The 19,822-nt window shown below is 39.0% G+C and overlaps 1 protein-coding gene across 3 annotated transcripts in view; it reads left to right on the top strand.

The window, feature by feature from the left end:
• Positions 1-7,521: 7,521 nt before the first annotated feature.
• LOC114571030 (myocyte-specific enhancer factor 2C) overlaps positions 7,522-19,822 on the top strand; it is a 77,506-nt gene continuing 65,205 nt past the window's right edge. For 2 of the 3 annotated variants that reach the window (XM_028601795.1, XM_028601793.1), the window contains exons 1-2: positions 7,522-7,768; positions 16,756-16,889. The gene's annotated coding sequence lies outside the window, so the exon portion shown is untranslated. Of the gene's footprint in view, positions 7,769-16,755; positions 16,890-17,071; positions 17,375-19,822 lie in introns of those variants that run through there. The other variant, XM_028601794.1, reaches the window with a different exon arrangement.

Below are 19,822 nucleotides of genomic sequence, written 5' to 3'. Positions count from 1 at the left end.
ATATATATATATAGAGAGGTTTAGTCCTCGACGCAGTGGTGCGGGGTTCGACTCCGACCTCGGCACTTTGCTGCAGGTCATTCCCCTTCTCTCTCTCCCCTTTAATGTCTTCTTCTGTCCTGTCAAATAAAGGCCTAAAATGCCCCAAAAATAATCTTTAAAAGTGCAATATTTCCCACTGAGATGTAGTGGACTAGAAGTATAAAGGAGCATGAAAAGAAAAGTACAAGAACCTCAAATTTGTACTTGAGTAAATGTACATCAAAGTATAAATCTATTTTGAGCCATCTGACGAGGAAAAGAGCCGCTCTGAGTTAAGTTAAAGTTTAACAGAAGTTGAACAAAGAAGAATGTTTGAAAGACTTTGGGCTTCCAGTAATAATATTTTCCGGATCTTTCTCCGCACGCACATCTGGTTCCCATCTTCGGAACGAGCTTATTGCTTCTGTCGTGGCTTGTTTGTGTTTCTCCAACACCTCCTCTGACTCCTACGCTATCTGCCTACACAGACAGACGGCAGGCATGGATGCACACCGGCCGACACCAGCAGCAGAGTTACACCTCACATATGGACTCGCACGCACACTACAACACATGTCGGGATGTCCCGATCAGGTTTTTTTGCCCTCGAGTCCGAGTCATTTGATTTTAAGTATCTACTGTTACCGAGTCCCGATCCGATACTTCTATAATAAATAAAAAGAATAAAGAAGAGCGAAAAAACAGATCCAGGAAGTTCCTTATTTTTTATTGAGTTCACCCTATTTTAACATTCAACAACTCTGTTAACAAACAGAGCACCTCTGTGAGGGAGCTTGAACAATCAAGTAATAACATAAATTCTTCACTTTTGGACTTTAGTGCAACAGTAAATATAAAAAGAAAAGTCTAATATAAAAACAAATAGCACCTCAACTTAAAATACCCGGCAGGCATGTAAACAAATAAGAAAAATAAAAGTGCCACAGTGTTTGCAAAGCCAGTAATGTGCTTTTAGGAAATGTACTCCAAAAATAATGAGAATATATATATATATATATATATATATATATATATATATATATATATATATCTATCCGAGTCCTGATTGGGAGGTAACGTCCGATTACGATCGAGTCCAAAACCACGTGATCGGGCCCGATTTCCGAGGAGAAAACACAAGACTTTCACCCAAGAAACAGGTGTTCATGTCCTGAAGAAGTTAAGGAGAAAACACGAGACTTTCACCCAGGAAACAGGTGTTCATGTCCTGAAGAAGTTAAGGAGAAAACACAAGACTTTCACCCAGGAAACAGGTGTTCATGTACTGGAAGAATTTAAGGAGAAAACACAAGACTTTCACCCAGGAAACAGGTGTTCATGTCCTGAAGAAGTTAAGGAGAAAACACAAGACTTTCACCCAGGATACAGGTGTTCATGTCCTGAAGAAGTTAAGGAGAAACCACAAGACTTTCACCCAGGAAACAGGTGTTCATGTCCTGAAGAAGTTAAGGAGAAAACACAAGACTTTCCCCCAGGAAACAGGTGTTCATGTCGTGAAGAAGTTAAGGAGAAAACACAAGACTTTCACCCAGGAAACAGGTGTTCATGTCCTGAAGAAGTTAAGGAGAAAACACAAGACTTTCACCCAGGAAACAGGTGTTCATGTCCTGGAAGAAGTTAAGGAGAAAACACAAGACTTTCACCCAGGAAACAGGTGTTCATGTCCTGGAAGAATTTAAGGAGAAAACACAAGACTTTCACCCAGGAAACAGGTGTTCATGTCCTGGAGAATGTTTTTGTTCCACGTTATTTGAACAATTTTGTCACTCTTTTGCTTGCCATAAAATTGAATAAAACACCAAAATTCAATGAACGTAGTGAACTGATCAATACTTTTTGGGGGAACGCAGCAGCAGCCCCGCCCGTTGCAGAGAGCCGACAGCAAGGACATTTAAATCGTTACAGCGTACACGTAACCTGTAAATGTTTGCAGTTCGGCAGGACGGTCTGAAATGTCTTTCGCTGTACGTTTTGTTGGTAAACGTGAGATGTTCGAGTCACACACGTCTCGCCTTCATATCACAAACAAGGAAATGATCCAACCCGTTCTCACTCCCGCTTGGTCATTGGCTGTCAGAGTGCACGTGGGACTGCTGGGATTGGTTGAAGTCGTGGGAAACTTCAGGTTATTGGTCAAATTTGCAGAAAAAGTTGCGGTGATTGGTCAAAATTGTGAGTCGCACCAAATTCGCGGTGATTGGTTGAATTTGCGTGTATTGGCGCGAAATCCTGGAGGGAGTGACTAATGAAAACGTTAAGCTTGTCGTGCTGTGATTGGACCCAGCTTGGTCATGGTCACGATAGAGGCATCCCCTAACGTTAACTTATGATTTCCTGTGACTTGTTTTGGATGTAATTTTACAAACATAAATGGTTATCGTAGTCATTCTTTCAATTATTTAAGTAGGTAACGTTAGGCAAATGTACTGTGCATCCACGTTATAACTTTTGACAATTTGGTTGAAAGAAACCCACATTTCTGATACAGAAACTTTTGGAAAATGGGTCAGATTTGACCCGAAGACAACAGGAGGGTTAAATCATATTTATAAAGATATATTTTGTGCAAGTTGCACTTATTGCAGTACTGTGATGTGTATAAGTCTCATCTAACTCTCAGTGGTGGAATGTTAAACTGTTGTATCGTCTGTGGTAGGAATGATTTCTTGTGTCCATATACAGTACAGGCCAAAAGTTTGGACACACCTTCTCATTCAATGCGTTTCCTTTTTATTTTTATGACTATTTACATTGTAGATTCTCACTGAAGGCATCAAAACTATGAATGAACACATATGGAATTATGTACTTAACAAAAAAGTGTGAAATAACTGAAAACATGTCTTATATTTTAGATTCTTCAAAGTAGCCACCCTTTGCTTTTTTATTAATAAGGGAAATAATTCCACTAATTAACCCTGACAAGGCACACCTGTGAAGGTAAAACCATTTCAGGTGACTACCTCATGAAGCTCATTGAGAGAACACCAAGGGTTTGCAGAGTTATCAAAAAAAGCAAAGGGTGGCTACTTTGAAGGATCTAAAATATAAGACATGTTTTCAGTTATTTCACACTTTTTTGTTAAGTACATAATTCCATATGTGTTCATTCATAGTTTTGATGCCTTCAATGAGAATCTACAATGTAAATAGTCATGAAAATAAAGAGACACATTAAATGAGAAGGTGTGTCCAAACTTTTGGCCTGTACTGTACATTTGAATAAAACACCCACATTCAATGAAAGTAGTGAACTGATAATTTATTTTACTTGTGAAGCGCGTTGTATATTGTTTTTCTTTGAAAATTTGGTTGAAAGAAAGAAACCCAAATTTTGGAGGACAACAGGAGGGCTAAACTGTGCACATGATGGGGGGAAGAGACAGAGGTTTTCGGTCAGATAATGTTTGAACGTTTGTTTCAAACTCTAAACAGACCAGAACTAGAAGGATTTCCCTGTCAGCGTAAAAGGACCATAATTCAAGTCCAGCCGACTTCCTGACGACCGGATGAAGTACAAACAATCACTGTTAGCGTTTTCCTCTCTCTCCGTCCCACCTCTTTTCATTTCCTCCCCCCCCCTCCCCCTTTCTCCTCGAGTCTAAATGGTGCAGACAGGAGTCTAAACAGCTTGTTGGGGGGTGGGGATCGGGAGAAGTTGCGGGTAAAATGAACAGTGTATTTCTTTTTTTCAGGCGGAGGTAAAGGGTGAATGCCAACCAACGGTGGGGAAATTAAAACACGTAAACGTAACGCACCAGAACATTTCACACATTCCTCCAAAACCCCCCAAACGATAACAAGCTGCCCCTTCGTCTCCGTCTCTGTGTGTTGAAGGAGGGAAATCATGCGCAAAATGTATTTTCGGGTGTGGAATTATCGTTCACGCTTCGACCGTTTGCTTTCCATCAGCAGCTCCTCGCTGACTGAAACCTTCTGACCTGCAGTCTGTAGCTGGAAGTCAGCTGCACACGAAGACACGTTTCATTATGAATATGCTCCTTTATCAATATGTGTTATGCAATTGAACACTAAGTCCAATGAATGCATGGTAATGTGAAAGAAACAGAGAAGTAACACCCAACTATGCAGCTAGATTGAGCTTTTTTTGTTGCTTCTTTTAGCTTATCGTTGGTTTTACGGAACATATATTTTACTTTATTTACTAACTAACAAATAAAATGTGGTTCTAAAAGTTTGGACTATTCGCAGGGATGGTGAATGATTGTAGATGACGAGCTAGCCGCTAACACGCTAGCCTGCCGGGTACATACTATTTCTAGTCTTGTGTTTTCTCCTTAACTTCTTCCAGGACATGAACATCTGTTTCCTGGGTGAAAGTCTTGTGTTTTCTCCTTAACTTCTTCAGGTAATGAACACCTGTTTCCTGGGTGAAAGTCTTGTGTTTTCTCCTTAACTTCTTCAGGACATGAACACTTGTTTCCTGGGTGAAAGTCTTGTGTTTTCTCCTTAACTTCTTCAGCACATGAACACCTGTTTCCTGGGTGAAAGTCTTGTGTTTTCTCCTTAACTTCTTCAGGACATGAACACCTGTTTCCTGGGTGAAAGTCTTGTGTTTTCTCCTTAACTTCTTCAGGACATGAACACCTGTTTCCTGGGTGAAAGTCTTGTGTTTTCTCCTTAACTTCTTCCAGGACATGAACACCTGTTTCCTGGGTGAAAGTCTTGTGTTTTCTCCTTAACTTCTTCAGCACATGAACACCTGTTTCCTGGGTGAAAGTCTTGTGTTTTCTCCTTAACTTCTTCCAGGACATGAACACCTGTTTCCTGGGTGAAAGTCTTGTGTTTTCTCCTTAACTTCTTCCAGGACATGAACACCTGTTTCCTGGGTGAAAGTCTTGTGTTTTCTCCTTAACTTCTTCAGGACATGAACACCTGTTTCCTGGGTTAAAGTCTTGTGTTTTCTCCTTAACTTCTTCAAGACATGAACACCTGTTTCCTGGGTGAAAGTCTTGTGTTTTCTCCTTAACTTCTTCCAGGACATGAACACCTGTTTCCTGGGTGAAAGTCTTGTGTTTTCTCCTTAACTTCTTCAGGACATGAACACCTGTTTCCTGGGTGAAAGTCTTGTGTTTTCTCCTTATCTTCTTCAGGACATGAACACCTGTTTCCTGGGTGAAAGTCTTGTGTTTTCTCCTTAACTTCTTCAGGACATGAACACCTGTTTCCTGGGTGAAAGTCTTGTGTTTTCTCCTTAACTTCTTCAGGACATTTACACCTGTTTCCTGGGTGAAAGTCTTGAGTTTTCTCCTTCGGAAATCGGGCCCGATCACGTGGTTTCGGACTTGATCGTAATCGGACGCTACCTCCCGATCAGGACTCGGATATATATGTATATATATATTCTCATTATTTTTGGAGTACATTTCCTAAAAGCACATTACTGGCTTTGCAAACACTGTGGCACTTTTATTTTTTTTATTTGTTTACATGCCTGCCGGGTATTTTAAGTTGAGGTGCTATTTGTTTTTATATTAGACTTTTTTTTTTATATTTACTGTTGCACTAAAGTCCAAAAGTGAAGAATTTATGTTATTACTTGATTGTTCAAGCTCCCTCACAGAGGTGCTCTGTTTGTTAACAGAGTTGTTGAATGTTAAAATAGGGTGAACTCAATAAAAAATAAGGAACTTCCTGGATCTGTTTTTTTCGCTCTTCTTTATTCTTTTTATTTATTTATTATAGAAGTATCGGATCGGGACTCGGTAACAGTAGATACTCAAAATCAAAGGACTCGGACTCGAGGGCAAAAAAACCTGATCGGGACATCCCGACATGTGTTGCAGTGTGCGTGCGAGTCCATATGTGAGGTGTAACTCTGCTGCTGGTGTCGGCCGGTGTGCATCCATGCCTGCCGTCTGTCTGTGTAGGCAGATAGCGTAGGAGTCAGAGGAGGTGTTGGAGAAACACAAACAAGCCACGACAGAAGCTCTACTTTTCAGAGCTATACAGTACAGGCCAAAAGTTTAGACACACTTTCTCATTCAATGCGTTTCCTTTTTATTTTCATGACTATTTACATTGTAGATTCTCACTGAAGGCATCAAAACTATGAATGAACACATATGGAATTATGTACTTAACAAAAAAGTGTGAAATAACTGAAAACATGTCTTATATTTTAGATTCTTCAAAGTAGCCACCCTTTGCTTTTTTATTAATAAAGGAAATAATTCCACTAATTAACCCTGACAAGGCACACCTGTGAAGGTAAAACCATTTCAGGTGACTACCTCATGAAGCTCATTGAGAGAACACCAAGGGTTTGCAGAGTTATCAAAAAAAGCAAAGGGTGGCTACTTTGAAGAATCTAAAATATAAGACATGTTTTCAGTTATTTCACACTTTTTTGTTAAGTACATAATTCCATATGTGTTCATTCATAGTTTTGATGCCTTCAGTGAGAATCTACAATGTAAATAGTCATGAAAATAAAAAGGAAACACATTGAATGAGAAGGTGTGTCCAAACTTTTGGCCTGTACTGTACGTACGAGCAGTTTAACACCCATGCTACAAACTTTTTTGCCTGTTTCCTGCAAATTCGGTTTAACATGTCCCCCATGTTTAGATTGAAACCGGACCTCGCGGTGTCGTATGACCTGACCCAGAGCGATGTGTGTCAGCCCAGGCTTGTTTCACTAGAAACCAGCAGGTGTGTGTGTGTGTGTGTGTGTGTGTGTGTGTGTGTGTGTGTGTGTGTGTGTGTGTGTGTGTGTGTGTGTGTGTGTGTGTTTCTGGGCTTTTTCAGTGACTCAGCCACATTTCTGCGCTGATATTTCAACGGCTTCATAGACCCTGGAAGTCCACCAAAGCCTGGTGCTCTCCTCTCTCCACTCCTTGCTGTGTGACGGGAGCAGACAGCTGAGGGTAATCCTCGGGCCCAGCAGATGCTCGGTGTGCGCATATCTAGGACACACGTTCGCAGGTTTGATCTCTCTCTCTCTCTTTCTCTCCCCTCCCCCCCCCCTCTCTCTGTCTCTCTGGATGTAATGTGTAGAGCTGCTTGGTCTTTGGTTCAGTAATCCTGGGCTCTTACACCGAGGCCCATGGAGGCCCTGAGTGTCAGCGACACATTTCTTTTTCTCTCCCATGCACACACACACACGCACAGACACACACACACACACACACACACACACACACACATATGAAACACACACACACACATGCAGCATCACCGACACCCCAGAGCTAAATATACCATGAGTGACAACGACAGGTGAAAGGACTCCTCCACAGACCGGCAGCTCGGACACAGGAGGTCACCGAGTGTGTGTGTGTGTGTGTGTGTGTGTGTGTGTGTGTGTGTGTGTGTGTGTGTGTGTGTGTGTGTGTGTGTGTGTGTGTGTGTGTGTGTGTGTGTGTGTGTGTGTGTGTGTGTGTGTGTGTGTGTGTGTGTGTGAGAAGCGTCAGGGTCCGATGATTGTACGCTACCTCCGCTCATTGCGGACTGAGCTCAGATCCGAACACAGCCCAGTTCTCTGGGTCCCCTCCCCTTCTCTCTTCTCTAAGCCAGCTGGCCTGGCTTAATAGCACTTCTATCTTTCTTTCTTTCTTGATTTCTTTCTTTCTTTCACTTTCCTTTTTTCTTCTTTTTAAAAAAAAAATAAAGATCTTGTTTGATACAAGGGATTGACTGATCCAAACCCACAGCTGGAGCTGCTGGAGGAGCTTCCAGGTGAAGACGAGAACAAAAAACACTGGTGAGTTTTTGAATTTTTAAATTACGTTTTATTTATCGTGTCATATCGTAACAGGACACTTTACAGATAGAGCAGGTCTAAACCATACTCTATAATTTACAAAGACCCAACAACCCCCCCAAGAGCATGCATTTGGTGGTAGGGAAAAACTTCCCTTAACCACTCCTGTTGTCTTCGTTTATCAGATATATATATCAGAACTATGACAAAATAACGTTGGAAAGAGCTACAAAAATATGAAAAAAAAATTGACAAAAACATATATGTTTTAAACGCTGAAAAAAGTGATTAAAACAATCGGAAAAAGCCACAAAAACAACGCCAAAAGTGACCAAAAAATTTGGAAAAAAAGTGAGAAAAACAACCATCAAAAAAAAAAAAAAAAAAAAAAACTTGTTAAAAAAATTGACAAAAACATTTTTATTTTTTATGCTGAAAAAAGTGACCAAATTTGTTTGGAAAAAGTGCGAAAAAAAAGCATTGAAAAAGCAACAAAAAACATAATAAAAAAAAAAAAAAAGCTGAAAAAAGTGACAAAGAAATTGGAATAAAATCGAAAAACGTCAATGAAAGTGTAGAAAAAGAACGACAAAATTGTTGAAATTTCGACCCACAAATGCACAAAGTTGCAGGTCCGACTGGAAGACAACCCAAGGGGTTAAACACTGACTCTTTGTGTGCCGCTGCCAGACGATGGTGATGGATGGATGGATGATTGATGGATGGATGGATGATGCATGGGTCTTTATCTCTCCAGGAAACGTGGAATATTTTTGGAGCAAAGAGCAAAACATGTTTACTAGACCGCAACAGAAGTTGTAGATGGAAGCTGATGGTTTTTAATCTCTTCAGGAAACTTGTTAGGAGAGGGAAGAGGACATAATTCACCAGCTGTCGTTACATATAGATGTGCTGTGGCCCGGGTTGGCTCAGCGGGTAGAGCAGGCGCACATATCCAGTACTGAGAGGTGTATGCCTCCCTCGACGCAGAGGTCCAGTATTTGAATCCGACGTGACGATTTCCTGCATGTCTTCCCTCCCCTCTCTCTCTCTCCCCTTTCTCACCTAGCTGTCCTGTCAAAATAAAGGCGGAAAAGCCCCAAAAATTATCTTAAAAAATAACATAGCACATAGATGTGCTTCTTACATTCTTACTGTTTTTTTTTTTTTAAATCTAGGCTAAAGTAGGGCTGCACGATATGAGGAAAATACGCGATAACGTTGTTGAATATCCCCATAACGATATAATTTGCGATAAATTAACAGCTGTTAGAGTGTACTCAGTTCGGCCTTTCTGTTGCCTTCAGCAGTCTTTTAAAATACAACAAATTGCTGGTTGAATTTAAAACAAATAATCATTTCTGACATTCTTTTAGTGAACAGACACAGACAATGACAGGCAGCACTAACAAAGACTGACAGCTGCACCTTAAAGTGCCATTTTCTACACAAAAACAATCTCTGAGTGTCTATCGCGATACGTCGCAACCTTTCACGATGTGTATATCGCGCCAGCTGATATTGCGATGACCAGGGTTCGAAATTAGCACCATCTACCAGCCAAATGCTGTTAAAATATGCGAGTGGCTGGTACATTTGCTTCACTCACCAGCCCAGAAAAACAATGGTAATATGTCGAGTGGCTGGTAGAATTTGAACATTCACTAGCCATTTGGCTGCTGGACGAAAAAAGTTAATTTTGAACCCTGGCGATGACGATAAAGAAACGATACATCTTGTGCAGCCCCTAGGCTACAGACGCATTTTGGTTTCTACTCGATGGACTTTTTCTTTTTTTAAAACACACTTATCTTCCAGTCGATTATTATGTCGATAATTCTGTAATGATGAATGGCTGTGTGTTGTTGTCGTTGGGATGTTCTTTTATCGGTGTGTTTATCGTGTGTTTATCGTGTGTTTATCGGTGTGTTCATTGTGTGTTTATTGTGTGTTTATCGCTGTGTTTATCGTGTGTTTATCGGTGTGCTTATCGGTGTGGTTATTTATCGGTGTGTTTATCGGTGTGTTTATCGTGTGTTTATCGTGTGTTTATCGTGTGCTTATTTGTGTGCTTATTTGTGTGCTTATCGGTGTGCTTATCGGTGTGTTTATCGGTGTGTTTATCGTGTGCTTATCGGTGTGCTTATCGGTGTGCTTATCGGTGTGTTTATTGTGTGCTTATCGCGTGTTTATCGGTGTGCTTATCGGTGTGTTTATCGGTGCGTTTATCGCTGTGTTTATCGCTGTGTTTATCTGTGTGTTTATCGGTGTGTTTATCGCTGTGTTTATTGCTGTGTTTATCGCTGTGCTTATCGGTGTGTTTATCGCTGTGTTTATCGTGTGCTTATCGGTGTGTTTATCGGTGTGTTTATCATGTGTTTATCATGTGTTTATCGTGTGTTTATCGTGTGCTTATCGGTGTGTTTATCGCTGTGCTTATCGGTGTGTTTATCGGTGTGCTTATCGGTGTGTTTATCGGTGTGTTTATTATGTGTTTATCGTGTGCTTATCGGTGTGTTTATCTGTGTGTTTATCGTGTGTTTATCATGTGTTTATCGTGTGTTTATCGTGTGTTTATCGTGTGCTTATCGGTGTGTTTATCGCTGTGCTTATCGGTGTGTTTATCGGTGTGCTTATCGGTGTGTTTATCGGTGTGTTTATTATGTGTTTATCGTGTGCTTATCGGTGTGTTTATCTGTGTGTTTATCGTGTGTTTATCATGTGTTTATCGTGTGCTTATCGGTGTGTTTATCGCTGTGCTTATCGGTGTGTTTATCGGTGTGCTTATCGGTGTGTTTATCGGTGTGTTTATCATGTGTTTATCGCTGTGTTTATCGGTGTGCTTATCGGTGTGTTTATCGGTGTGTTTATCGGTGTGCTTATCGGTGTGTTTATCATGTGTTTATCGCTGTGTTTATCGGTGTGCTTATCGGTGTGTTTATCGGTGTGTTTATCGGTGTGTTTATCGGTGTGCTTATCGGTGTGTTTATCGGTGTGTTTATCGGTGTGTTTATCTATGTGTTTATCGCTGTGCTTATCGGTGTGTTTATCGGTGTGTTTATCGGTGTATTTATCATGTGTTTATCTCTGTGTTTATCGGTGTGTTTATCGCTGTGTTTATCGGTGTATTTATCATGTGTTTATCGCTGTGTTTATCGGTGTGCTTATCGGTGTGTTTATCGGTGTGTTTATCGCTGTGCTTATCGGTGTGTTTATCGCTGTGTTTATCTGTGTGTTTATCGGTGTGTTTATTGGTGTATTTATCATGTGTTTATCGCTGTGTTTATCGGTGTGTTTATCGCTGTGTTTATCGGTGTGTTTATCGCTGTGTTTATCGGTGTGTTTATCGGTGTGTTTATCGCTGTGTTTATCGGTGTGTTTACCGCTGTGTTTATCGGTGTGTTTATCGCTGTGTTTATCGGTGTGTTTATCGTGTGGTTTTTGCCCACAAAGGCCTGTGTGTAATGTGTGTAATAACAACAGAGTGGAAACACTGTAATTTCCCCTTGTGGGATTAATAAAGTATACATTAACGTATACACTGAAGTTGGAGATGGACACTGGAGTTTTTTTTTTTTAGGATTTCAGGTATTTTATTCCAGTTTTTTGACCACTTGAAACACATTCTGGACCCTAATAATAAGAAGATAACGTGTTAGCAAACTGTCACAGATACAGAGCAACACAGTGTCTGTCTGTCTGTCTGTCTCTGTCTGTGTGTCTGTCTGTGTGTGTGTGTGTCTGTCTGTCTGTCTGTCTGTGTGTGTGTGTCTGTGTGTGTGTGTGTGTGTGTGTGTGTGTGTGTGTGTCTCTCTTTGTGTGTGTGTGTGTGTGTGTGTGTGTCTCTCTCTGTGTGTGTGTGTGTGTGTGTGTGTGTGTGTGTGTGTGTGTGTGTACGACTTGTTTTGGTGCTTGAACTGAGTTAGGTTATCATATATGATTTAAAATAGTAAATAAATGTCTGAAATGAATACATTTTTTTTGTCATTTTTCAAAAATATCAAAATCTTTACCTGCTAAAGCTTCAGTTTGGGTTCAATATTTGCTGTTTTTTCTTAATATTTTACAATAACATTATGATATTTTTTGGGGGGGTTTGGACTGTTGGTCAGACAACAAAAAAAGACATTTGAAAACATTACAGTGAAATCATTTTTGGACATGTTTTCATGCTCACTGAAGTCATTTTTATTTATTTTTTTAACAAAAAGACTTAAAATTTCAGAGGCTCCAGCTTCAGTTTTGGTTTGGAATAGTTGCTTAATCTTCTGAAATCACATTCAGATTTTATTTGGGGTTTGGACCGTTGGTCGGACAAAAAAAAAAAATATATTTTATACTAAATAAGTCATTTTTTAAGCAAAAATACCAAAAGATGTACTGACTACAGCTTCAATTTTGGTTCCAAATTTGAAAATGTGCTGTTTTTTCTTAATCTTCTACAATAAAAAACTGTTGGTTGGACATTTAAAGACTTCACAGTGAAACCTTTTGCATATTTTGGAAAAAAAAGTTAGCCTTGATTAACCATGAAAGTCATTTTAAAAGCAAAAATACCAAATATTTACCTGCCAAAGCTTCAGTTTTGAGTTTCAAATGTGAATAGTTATTTTTTTGGACTCTGAGAAAACACTTTTCTTTATTCTCTGACATATCTAAAACATAATGATCAGTTGTAATCTGGAAGATCTCCGTTTAGTTAATCTCATTTTCTTTTTAAAGCCCCTCTCACTAGACCAGTGGTTCTCAAACTGTTTTCAATAACGTACCACCTTTTGAATTATTTCTTTAAGCCCTGACCAGTGCTGATCATTTTCGTTAGAAAAAAAAGTGTATATAAAGAGGAACAGTACAGTGATGTCAGAGATAGATTTACTAAACAACAGCACCTTGGAACTGGAAACATTTAAATGCTGATGAGAAAAAGAGACAAAAACTCTAAAAAAGACAAAAACTTGGAAAAAGACGGTAGAAAGAAGGAAGGAAGTAAGGCACGAATAGGTCGAAAATAGTATCAAAAACTTCTAAAACAGCGACATAAGAAGAAAAAAAGCGAGAAACTTGTAAAAAAAAAGTAGAAGGACAGTAGAAGGAAGGATAGATTAGGTCCAAAGAAGGAGACACAAATGTCACATTTTTGTTAATAAAGAGGAACAATGTTCTGGACGACAGCCTCATAACTATTAAACATTTTAGTTAAATATCTCTCGTACCCCCTGCAGTCCTCCAAAGGACCCCAAGGGGTACACGTACCCCCCCAATTTGAGAAACACTGCACTAGAGCAGCGATTTTCAACCACTGTGCTGTGAGAGATCGTCCTGTGTGCCGTGGGAAATTATCCGATTTTACTTAATTGGTCCAACAAATTTTTTTATTGAGTTACTGCAAATAATTTTCCATTGTTGCGCATCTGTGCCTCAATATGATGACTGGCAGATAAATTAAATACTATTCTGTGTCAGTAGGTGGCAGTATAGCGCAATAATGACCTCGTTGATTTAAGACAATAGAATTACTGCCAGGAGGGCAGTCATTTTGCGACCAAAATTTGAGAGTGTGCGACTGAATTTTTACATCCAGTCGCACATGTGCGACCAGTCACTTTTCCCCCTTTTTTTACTCGTTACGGCGATTTGTTTCCCTAAAAAAATGTGATTTTTTTTTTATAAAAAACTTGATTTACGATTCAAGTAGATTTCCCCCCCACTTCCATTTAAAACAAAATAACTGAGAACTGTAAATATATTTTAAAAATATATATTTATTGTATGAATTATATTTAATTAAAGTGCATCAACATAAACAAAATTGCAAAGGCAAACCCTTTCTGTAACTGAAAAGTCACTGTGCAGTGTGCAACAAAGATTGTTAAACATCCAAATTATTTATACTGTATTTGGATTGAAAAAAAATAAAAAATAAAGTTTTTTTTGAAAATATGAATCAATTTGACCTACCAACTCGATTTTTAAATCAAATTAATTTTTTTAGGGGTGTGAAACTCAACTTCCCAGAGGGCCACACTGGAGAATAAGAATCACATCAAGGGCCAGACATGTTTAGTTTATTGATAGGCTTTTATTTAATCGAAAAAGTAAAATATTTTTGACTGTATTATTGCATGTGTCGTATAGTCTTCTCACTCACAGTTTGTTCGACATAAAGTCCTAAAGAAGTCAGGAAATAGTTCCTCAGCCATCCTAGAAAAGAAGCGCCCAAAAACGTCGGAAAAAGTGACAAATGTTGGAAAAAGTGGCAAAAACGTCAGGAAAAATTACAAAAAATTCGGCAAAAGTGGCAAAAATGTTGGAAAAAGTGACAAATGTTGGAAAAAGTGGCAAAAAACGTCAGAAAAAGTGACAAAAAGTAGGTGGGCCAAAATGTACTGTGAACCCAAATTGATATGCGGGCCGGATCTAAATCTGCGAGGTGCCGGGTTTGGTCCACGGGCCTCGAGTTTGACACACGTGATCTACGTGACAAATTAAGGGTTGGAGTTGGGGACCACTGGTGTGAATACAACACTTAAAGAACTCCTTAAAAAGCCGGTTTGGTTATAAAAAAAAAAAAAGGGGGAGGGGGCTGTTTAAAAGACGATAGACAGATATTAAAAGAAGGTAAAAAGAACCACTGGACAGGACGGACACCGGTTCTTTTTTTAAATATAAGGTCACCTCCACAACTACCCTGGTGTCTCTCCTAGAGACATAATAAAATAAATACATGAAATAAATAAAATGCATATATATATATATATATATATATATATATATATATATATATATATATATATATATATATATAGTTATGTAAATAAATAAATAGCCAGGTGTCCCAATACAAAATAAATTCTATCCCAATATTAAAAACATCTTATTTAAACTGAAAAATGTAAACATTTTAAAAGGGGTCATGAATACTGCCTGAGTTACTTGCCCTTGAAGTTAAAAAAAATAAATATACACACATACCATTAAAAGTTAGTAATAAGTGCTGTGTTTAAAAGTGCTTTAAGAGGTAAAAAGTGCCACACAATAAATAACCATAAATAATTTAAAATACATCATAGAATAAAACCACACTGTTAGTAAAAATGCATAAAACCAATACCATGTGTATCATTATGTTAAAATCTTGAAGCAAGTAATTCAATTTGTAATAAGAATAAAACAATAATATAATAATTATATTGGATATATATATATATTATACAAAAGTACAATCAAATTATTAAAATATAGGTAAGGCAGAATAAAAGTTATAAAGGATAACCAAGGCATCTTTAAAATATTTATTAAAAATAATAATGTCGCGGCCTTTTGCGATGTGCCGATTGCACCAGTTGATATTGCGATGATGATGATGATGATGATGATGATGATGATGATAAAACAAACCGATATATATTGTGCTGTGCAGCCCTAGTGTGAACATTATTGAATGAACAAAGAGGAAGTGAAGTGAAAAGGAAAGCTGCACTTTCAGTAGTCTCCACTGAGAGGCGATGCTGAGCCAGCTCTCTGTAGAAAGGTCTCCGTTCTCAGTTTGGAGACCATCAACCTGTTGGAAACATTTTCTCCTTTATTTCACACAGTCTAAAAACCAGCGATGGAAGAAGTATTCACCCCTTTATTACTTTAAGTTAAAGTACTAATACCACACGGGGAAAATACTCTGTTACAAGTTAAAGTGTGTAAGTGTCATCAGGACAGTGGAGTTATTAAGTATTAAAAGTGAAGAACAATCCTCCCAGTTGTAGAAAGAGTAAAGGATCCAACCAGTTGTGTGTTTAAATGGTCTTTACACACACACACACACACACACACACACACACACACACACACACACACACACACACACACACACACACACACACACACGTTTAATGGTCTCATCATCTCAGCTGGACTTGTAGGACGTTATATTGTATCTTAATGTGTAAAGTAACTAAAGCTGGAACAGATGAATGTAGAGGAGTAACTAAAGTAACTAGTAACTAAAGCTGTAACAGATGAATGTAGTGGAGTAACTAAAGTAACTAGTAACTAAAGCTGTAACAGGTGAATGTAGCGGAGTAACTAAAGTAACTAGTAACTAAAGCTGGAACAGATGAATGTAGTGGAGTAACTAAAGTAACTAGTAACTAAAGCTATAACAGATGAATGTAGCGGAGTAACTAAAGTAACTAGTAACTAAAGCTGGAACAGATGAATGTAGTGGAGTAACTAAAGTAACTAGTAACTAAAGCTGGAACAGATGAATGTAGCGGAGTAACTAAAGTAACTAGTAACTAAAGCTGGAACAGATGAATTTAGAGGAGTAACTAAAGTAACTAGTAACTAAAGCTGGAACAGATGAATTTAGAGGAGTAACTAAAGTAACTAGTAACTAAAGCTGGAACAGATGAATTTAGAGGAGTAACTAAAGTAACTAGTAACTAAAGCTGTAACAGATGAATGTAGCGGAGTAACTAAAGTAACTAGTAACTAAAGCTGGAACAGATGAATGTAGGGGAGTAACTAAAGTAACTAGTAACTAAAGCTGGAACAAATGAATGTAGTTGAGTAACTAAAGAGAGAGCTTCAATTAGCCTATCTAGGGAGGTCCAGCTATGTGTACATGTATGCATGTATTGAAAAAAAGCGCAAAAACATTTAAAAAATGCGACAAAAACGGCCAAAGAAATGCGCACATACATTGAAAATGCGACAAAAAAAGCTACAAAAAACCTTTTAAAGGGACACAATAAAACTGGCCATCTGTTTTTGATGTTTTGGGTGCCTTCTTAGTCCTTATTCAACATTTTTGCCGCTTTTTCTATGTTTTACTTTGAACTTACTGGAGTAAATGTAGCCTACTTAGTTACATTCTGCTAAAACTATCTCACGAGTCTTCATCTGTGTTTCTGTCTTTCTTTCTGCGCGTGCTTGTGCACGTGTGTGCGTGCTTGCGTGTGCGTGTGTCTGTGGTGATGACGTCCATCCAGGTGCTTTTCGCTGACGTGCATGCGTTAGCGCGTGCTGCTCCAGGACAGGAGACTCCCGGATGGACTGAACCGCTGGACGGAGACACGCGAGTAGGAAAGTGACGCAGAGACACACGCGAGGCTGAGCGAGAGAGGTAAGCGTTTATCCCTCCGTGTGTGTGTGTGTGTGTGTGTGTGTGTGTGTGTGTGTGTGTGTGTGTGTGTGTGTGTGTGTGTGTGTGTGTGTGTGTGTGTGTGTGTGTGTGTGTGTGTGTGTGTGTTTGTGTGTGTGTGTGTGTGTGTGTGTGAGATGCGGGTTTGACACGCCATATACAACAGGAAACAAACAGAAGCGGGATAATCCCTCTCAAGTCTGCGCGCGGAGCCTTTCACTTCTCCTCACGTCCGATAAAGAAGTCTCGAGAAGCTCTCCGTTTCTTCACAACTTTATCCTCCGTGTCAGCATTAACCCGTTTTCCTCAGAGACCCTCTTTTCTCTCAGCTGTAGCTTTGCTTTTGCGGTTAGTTTTTTCTTGGTCTTTTTAAGCCCGGAGCTGGAGCTCTGTTAGCGGGCGTTGTGCGGACTCGGAGCCGCGGACCGGTCGACTTCTCCCCCGGCAGAGAGTGGTGAAAACAGTCGGTAAGTTCCGTGTCCTTGCCATCGGAGGAATACAAGAATAAAGTACTTTTTCTACAGCAACGCTTGGTTAAGAGAATTAAACAGTCTGTTTAAACTGTTATAGTTGGAGAAAGTTTTGACTCAGAAACTTTATTATTGTTTTTTTCAGGGCTTAGAGTTAAATTCCATCTCCTCGCACCAGTGGTTGCCAATGTTTTTGCCTCAAAATGAAGTGTACCGGTTATATGGACATGTGTTGTGGGCAATTCTACCGGTCAGGGCCGGATTTAGACATTTTGGGGCCCGTATGCACACCCAGACATGGACCCTGATGGGTATATTTTCAGTGATGTAGCTATAACTATGTGGGCTAAAAGAACATTGACGTGAAGTTGAGATTTTTCATAAGCTTTGGTTATTGGCAATTTCAGCAAACAGTAGCTTCATTCAGCTTATTTGTGTTATGTAAATGAATGTAAGCAATGTGATTCAAGTAGCTCTTGGCCACTTTCATTATTTTAAAGTAACCCTTAGATGAAGAAAGGTTGGAGACCCCTGCTTTAAAGGGTAACTTCTCTGTGTTTTTTGTCCAAAAATAGACCCAATATCTCTGTTTTATTGTGTTTAAGTGACTGATGGGAGCTAGGGCTGCACGATAGGAGAAAATATGCGATATTAATCGATAAATTAGTTGGAGAATAACAAACCAGTGTCGTGGCATTTTACAGTCTCTCCAGAAAAACGCGATTATGCGATCGCATAATTCAACGCATAATCAGTCATTTTCATCAAACCGCAGTTTTTGCAAATTCCCGCAATTTCATTGCATAAAATTGCATAAATATCCCGCATATTCCATCGCATTTTTTTTAAGAAAACATGCCGCATAATCAAGGATTTTTTTCCCGCAACTCCGCATTTTTCTGGAAGGACTGATTTTATAGATTTTATACGTATGTAAACAAAGAGTACCCACCGCTGACAACATGAGTCAGAGTTGGTACTTGAATGTCTCCAGCCTAAACTGATTCCCAAACACCTGTGTGTTGTCAGAGAGCTTCGCAAATTTCCCAAAAAAAAGCATATTAATCATTCGTTTGAAAGTACCATGTGAGGCACAGCACTGTGTAGGGCTGCTCGATTATTGAAAAAAATATAATCACGATTTATTTCGGTCAATATTGAAATCATGATAATTTAACACGATTACTCGTTGACTTCTGGAAAGATGTTGCAATTATTGAACTTCAAAAACAGTGGAAAAAGTTAAATAAATCAACAGTAAAGAAAGAAAAAAAATGAGTGAAATTTGCCTTGATACTTTTCCTATTTAAAATTTATTTTTTCATTCAGAACGCAAGAGAAAATAAGAGTTTACTTGCAAAACGTGATGAGGCAAATAATTGTTTTTCTCGATTATTCTGTTTTTGTGATCATTGGGAGCCAAAATCATAATCACGATTAAATTTAGATTATTTGCACAGCCCTAGCACTGTGTCAACACAGTTCAAAGTGTATCCTCATCTTTCGAAAACACACGCAGGCTAAATTAAGGGTCTCAGATGTTGGGGGCAGGTAACTCGATCTAGTATATGTGGTTTGGTGAGGGATGCCGCTCTATAAGCACCGAATGAGTCACTTTGTAGCACAAGGCGCAGCATGAAATGCTCCGCATACGTGAAAGATATCACGTTTGCTACATCTTAATATGATACAGCCGCTCTCTTTATGCAAAGACGCACTGCAGGAGGTGGATTTGAGTAAATAATCGCACTCCATCTCAGAGCCATAACTCAGTGAAATCTGAACACAAAGACATGGAACTTGTTGATATAATTCAATGTGACTTACACTTCCAGATGATGTCATTATCTCTGATGTGCATCGTGGATAAATGCAGATAAATCCGCTTAGAAATCATCGGGAAAAAAACGCTTCAGAATTTGCCTGAGAATCATCACGTTTTTAAGTCTGTTTTTTTCCAGTCTCAAAGTAATCCAGCGATAGTTTACTGTACGTCCGTGGATAAACTGAAAACAGGAGCTGCTAATGGTGAATTAGTAGTTTTGTTAAAATGTAGACAAAATATAGGCTAAAAAAATGGGGCTCACAGCATGTTTCGATTAGCTTTCACAGGCTCTCGCTCTGCTGATGGCATAATTCTTTCTGAAAATTATGAATGGAGTCTGGTGGAGTTTGGTGATGGTGATTTCGGGGCTGTTTCCTATTAAACAAAAAGGATCTTACTCTTTAACTAAAAGGTCTATCTCTGTAGGGATCCTTTCCATAATGTTGTCAGACACTTAGAATAATAATCTGAGTCTGTCAACGGCAACAAACGCTAACTGACGTGCACAATTCCCCGTTAACGTTGCATTGCAGCTTATTTTCGTCTCGCTTCAAACTGGACCAGCTTCAAAGATTGTTGTTCCCATCAGTCACTTAGACACAAAGACACGTAGTTACCCT

This window comes from Perca flavescens, chromosome 16 (genome assembly GCF_004354835.1).
Source record: "Perca flavescens isolate YP-PL-M2 chromosome 16, PFLA_1.0, whole genome shotgun sequence".
In the NCBI taxonomy this organism is placed as follows: Eukaryota; Metazoa; Chordata; class Actinopteri; order Perciformes; family Percidae; genus Perca; species Perca flavescens.
This window is presented reverse-complemented; position numbering and strand designations above follow the sequence as displayed.